The sequence below is a fragment of the Siniperca chuatsi genome, linkage group LG2 (assembly GCF_020085105.1).
Source record: "Siniperca chuatsi isolate FFG_IHB_CAS linkage group LG2, ASM2008510v1, whole genome shotgun sequence".
NCBI lineage: Eukaryota > Metazoa > Chordata > Actinopteri > Centrarchiformes > Sinipercidae > Siniperca > Siniperca chuatsi.
Window position 1 is genome coordinate 15,344,009 of NC_058043.1, and position 6,000 is coordinate 15,350,008.

A 6,000-nucleotide genomic window follows, 5' to 3' on the forward strand; every position below is an offset into this window, starting at 1 on the left:
TGCTCAGGATAAAAGGTTAAGAATGAACTTTTCATCTCAACAACGTGTTATAGGTTAATCCCAAATTCTAACATGGGCTACACACACACACACACACACACACACACACACACCATCCACACCACTACCTTACAAACAGCTGTAATGCCTGTGATCACGCGGTAGAGCCCTCCCAAGTTGTCCGGCCACTGTGAAATGTAAACAGTAAACAGGATGGAGCATCCTGTGTGTGCGTGTGTGTATGTGTCACAGACGGTGTGTGTGTGTGTGTGTGTGTGTGTGTGTGTGGAGAGGAGGGTTTGGCTGCTAAAGAGAGAATGAGCCCATGCAGAGCGTGCTAGCCCAGCTGTCACTGCTATAACTTCAGACTTGAGAGACCACAGGACGCAAAGCTGGAGGGCCACTGTGTGTGTTTAAGTGTGTGTGTGTGTGTGTGTGTGTGTGTTGTCGCCCCACACCCCCAGGCATTCTCCACAGCCCCTGGCTTCCTTCCTCCCCTTTGTTAAGCCTGCGAGGCAGACTTCGTCAAGCTGAGCACACAAACAAATGCATATGAATGTGTGCTGTCATCTTTATTAGGCCCCCTTTTCCAACACCCATTACATTTAACACGGGTCTTTACTGAAGGGGATTTCACTATAAGTCATGCCCTCGTCCCCCACTTTTACTTGCCAGACGAGGAGGATTATAGTGACCTCAGTGTGGGATAAATTGAATACACAACCCGTTACAGACTAATAAAGAGAACATAATACTGAGCAATGAACAACGGCAAATATTTAAATGACTCTTTGTGCCTTCGAGTTATTTTACGGTCGGTTATTTGATGTGTGACTTTAAAGGTAATTAGTGGTGGTTTTATATTTCAAAGATGATACAATCCAGTCTACTATCTTTCTTTGGATTCCTAGTAAAAATATCTGTCTATACCTGCAGTGTTCATTTTTTGTTCTACAGCTGCTCTTTGATGCATGAGGTCAGTGCCAAGACAGGCAGCGATGACTGATCAGGGCGAAGCCACAAATAGAATTAACCCATGTAATGTATGAGTGGTGCTCCGTGTTTTTAACCACATTCTCACATTTCTTCTCTTCGTGAGACCAAAACTTGTCGAAGCGTGTTCTTCCTTTTGTTTCTCAACGCTACGCTGCACACAACAGAGCCCACACAGACATCAGACACCCAGCCTGAATTCCAGTTAAGAGAGGTAGTGTTTTCAGAGGTGGCATGTGGAGCTTTTAAAACGAGATGACTGAGGACATGAAGGAAAAAAAAACAAAACAACGCACAGGCTTTTCAGCCAGACAACAGAGCACAGAATGAAGAAGCTTCCACAACATCCATCCCATTTGTGAGGAGGATGGTGGTTTAGGATTGGCTTTATTATTAGAGCACACTTTTGTTGGTAGACATTTTACAATATGTGGTCTTGTGGTTTTTAGTCAGTTTTGGTGAGGGACTTTATGTACCTATAATGAACTTGATAAGCAGAGATTAGTGACTTTGAATCCTACTTTCTGTTGTAGTTTATTTGTGTAGAGTTTATCTTGTCACCAGAAGTACAGTAGTGAATTGAACAATTCAATTCAATTCAATTCAATTCAATTCAATGGGGCTTTATTGGCAAGTGTAAAATAAAAACATACATAAACAGAAGAATTGTGATATTAAAACATATCCAGATAATTAAGACAGGATAATAATAATAATAATAATAATAATAATAATAATAATAATAATAATAATAATAATAATAATAATGAGCCTGTACTTGGTTAGGATCTGTCTCTGCTTTCTATGTCTGACAGTAGAGAGATATTCTGCCAAATCATAATCTGTTTTTAGGGCCAGATAACATTCTGATCTACTTTGGCTTTTAGTTTCTTCTTTCCAATGTTCCAGATAGGTTTCTTTACATTGCGTTATAATTTGGTTTACTCTGAGGGGTGTTTGGAAAGCAGTGTTGTTGTGAGACTGGTCAGAGTGTGTCTGAGGGGGGGCAATTATCTATTACCTATGTCATCACTAACTGACATAGGGGACTCTTTTCTGGGCTCAGCTCTTGGGTTTGGAGGGCTTTGAAATGGAGGGTGTCTAGGGGGCTGGATTTAAGGTGATTAAAAAATTTGAGGCTCTCTTTTGAATGTTATTTATTAGTAGGTATCTGCCTAATTCTGCCCTACATGCATGAGTACGTGTGTGTTTTTCTGTGTACGTGTAAAATGTATCTCCAGAATTCTGCGATTCTGTTGGATGTTTGTCCCAACAGGTATAGCTAACAATGCTGTGGTTGTTGAGCTGGGATACCTTGTGTTTTTGTCATCACATTTTATGTTATCAGATAAATTAAGATTACCCACTCCCTTGTGAGTGGAAAATTCCTACCTCCCCATAGGATTATCTAAAAAATGCTATGTCCCCCTGCAGTCTCGTTCCAGGCCTCTGAATCAGAGATTCGTTTGAGATACACGGTTATCACTGAAAAGCAATGTTTCTGTGGAAAACTCTCCATTGTTTCATTGCAAGTAGACTTTTAAATACTGTGGCAATAAAAGTTAGATGAAATGGCTAATTCCAACTCTGAGGAATTTTGCTTTATTGAAAATGCATCAAATTGTGATACACACATCATATACTGTGATCCATTTTTGAACACCTAATTTTAACAACAAAAGCAAATATGTAGGTAATGAATTAATCGGCATCAAGAATAAAAATTAAATATACACAAGCACTCTTATCAGTGGTGAAACGTAGTGGTGTACATTTACTCAAGTACTTCAGTACAGTTTTGAGGTACTTGTTCATAACTTGAGTATTTCCATTTCATGCTACTTAATGGTTCACTTTACTACATTTCAGAGAGAAATATTGCACTTTTTATTTCACTACATTTACGACAGCAATTTCTTTTCAACAGCTACAGTTACTAGTTATTTTTTTCATTTTACAAAATATGATGCATTGTCATAGATTAAAAAGAATTAAAAGTTAAAATTAAAAGAGTTCAAATTAGCTCCACCTCGACCAACTACAACATTAACGTACAGCTTACATGTTAATGCATCAATAATAATGATTCAATAATTTAATAATGTAACACTTTCTGTATAATGAGTACTTTTACTTTTGACACTTTAAGTACATTTTGTTGCAAATATTTCTGTACTTTTACTTAAGTGAAAATTTGAATGTAGGACTTTTACATGTAATGGAGTTTTTGGTATTGGTTATTGTGTGGTGCTGCTATTTTACTTAAGTAAATAATAATGAGTACTTCTTCCATTACTGATGGTGAAGCTCTAGTCATCAAAATGTATAAACAAAGGCGCAAATCCATCATTTCTTAACAAGGGTTTTGGGGGCCCTCACTGAGATGGTAGAATGGTGGAAAACAGTAGGTGCATTTTATGTTGGCAGTACACAAAAACTCCCCGGTGCTTTCAATAGTGTCCCACCTCTCTGTTTGCTGATACCACAAGAAGTGTAAGGAAAGCGGGGGTGTGACGGGACCAGGGTCTGAATGACATGGTGTTGCTGCTTTGGCCGCTGTTCACTGACCCACAAAATGCAGCCCCAGCCCCCAGTGTGAAGTACTTTTTTGTATTGTCACCCTCAGAAGCCCGGGACCGGGGTGGGGTGGGGGCCCGTGTGAGGCCGCAGTCTGCTCTCCAGCAGCACGCATGCTCTGTCAGGTGAATAAAAAGAAGCCTGTATTGTAATGAAAGCATTTGCATACTTGTGTGTTAGAGAGGGTGTTAACCTTTGACACCTTCGAGAACTGGATGACAACAGAAACCACTTCTCGGAGTCTAAGCATTAACACACTCGAATATAACACCTTAGCGTACCTCAGTGAGTATCAAAACCAATAAAGAAAGGAGAGAAAGGGCTGCTTGAGTGCTTAAGATGGAAGTTTCCTTCAAGTGGCAGTTCACACTCAAAACAAAGTGCGTCGGATCATTTGAAAGTGAGGGATATCAGGATCTTAGAGCATGGTGTCAGGGCTTTGTGGGACTGAAAAGCAGATCACAATTTATTTTTTCTCAGGAGAGACATAAAACTGATATTTGGTAACTAAAAAGAACTGATATTTGAACAGTAAGCGACAAATATTTGTGGATGGTTAAGTAGATGAAAAGAGAATTCAAACTGACTTTTTTCTGCTTAAGGAATTGTGTTAAAAATGTAACCTCTCTCACCATTTAGAGAAAAAGTTCAACTTGAAAATGTATCAGTTAATATTTAAAAAACACAAATTAAATCTCATAATAAGAACAGACAATGTGCGTGCAAAGGCTCATCTTTGATTGCAGTGAATGATTTAATGAGAAGGTGTCAGTTTTCTTCTTCTTCTCTTCTAAAGAGTGAAAATGTCCTGTTGGAATTATACTTATCATGTTAAACTACAATTTGTGTTTGTAAGCTATTGAAGTGGTCATTTGAAGGTCGGAAAGCCATAATTCAACTCACACTTAACTTGTTAATCTATTATTTCACCAACATCTTTCACTCTGTCTGTTGTATGATTAATGTCCGTGTATGGTAACATTGGACAAGACAATGTCCGCCTCTTCACTTGATTTTTTGGTGGGTCTTTGTCAGGATGGCCGACTGTGTTTGGCTCTCAGATTGAGGGGCTCTTCTTTCCAAGTATATGGCGCTTCACAGACAAGACTTGACTCTGAAATTCCTCCAGATAAGAGTTGCTAGGTGATGCTATTGTCAGATCTTCTTTGTGGTCACATATTCATACCCAAATTGTAAGGTTCTTTATGAGGAACGTCTCATTAGTAGTCATATATTCATACCGGACCACCCCCCCACTTGACCCCTCCTTTACCAGTCGTGGGAAAGACAAGTCCTGGACGAGATGTGGAGGATTCAGGCAATTACTTGGAGGACGGTTGAAAAAAGATTGTCCAACTTAAACACTCTTTCATTTTGAAAGGCTACTGAAGCCCAAACATAATTTGCACTGTATCATTGACACGTATTGTTTGAAACATTTGCAACCAGCGGAAAAAATTTCAGCACAGATAAAACATCCAAGAAGGTTTCTAAATGTATATTTAAACACCAAGTGCAAGTGACTAAAATGGATTGTTTACATCCATGCTGTGGTATAGCTCTGTGTTTAATTAAATTGCCATGCCATGTGCAAGACTGGGCACCAAAGCTACGATACAGACAGATGCAAATAAACTCAAAGAAAGACTCAAATGAAAACTAAAACACTTAATTTCAGAAAGAAAGTGTATTTTGTCTGTATTGCTTTGTTTAAAAAAGCTTAAAGCTCAGCATTTCATAATGCAGTCAAGTTCAATTCAATGTATTTCACCAAATTCTCCTTGTAGCCAGGTACATGAGAACATGAATATAAACATACAAATCTAATACACAAAGGTATATGTAAAACAATAGCACAAGACCCAAGTCACAAAATATTAATATCTTTATTCACCTTGAGAAAATCATTTTTGCTTGATGCTTAATATTTATTTTAATCTTTTGATTACTACCAAGTTTTGAACTACCGTACTTTTGATACTGATAAGTATATTTTAGATTTGTTGATGATACTTTTGTGCTTTTACTTAAGTAAAACTTAACCTTGAATGCAGGACATGTAGCAGAGTATTTTTACTTTTACTTTTACTTGAGGGATCTGAATACTTTTTCCATCACTGATTATATATGATAATATACTGCATAATAAAAACTTGATTCTTTAAGTACATTTTGCTGATACTTCTGTACTTTTACTTAGCCTACTTAAATGCTGGTAAAAGGGTATTTCTACTTTTACTTAAGTAATAGATCTGTGTGCTTCTTCCATCACTGCTTGACACATCTTGCAAAATGTTTAAACAATTAATGAAAATGTATCTTTTGCTGAACAAAGATAGGTAAACATAAACATAAAACTATTATGTACTTACAAGTAGGTGAAAAAATAGGTTTATATCTAAATACCTATATAAAAAGCAACAAAGACCA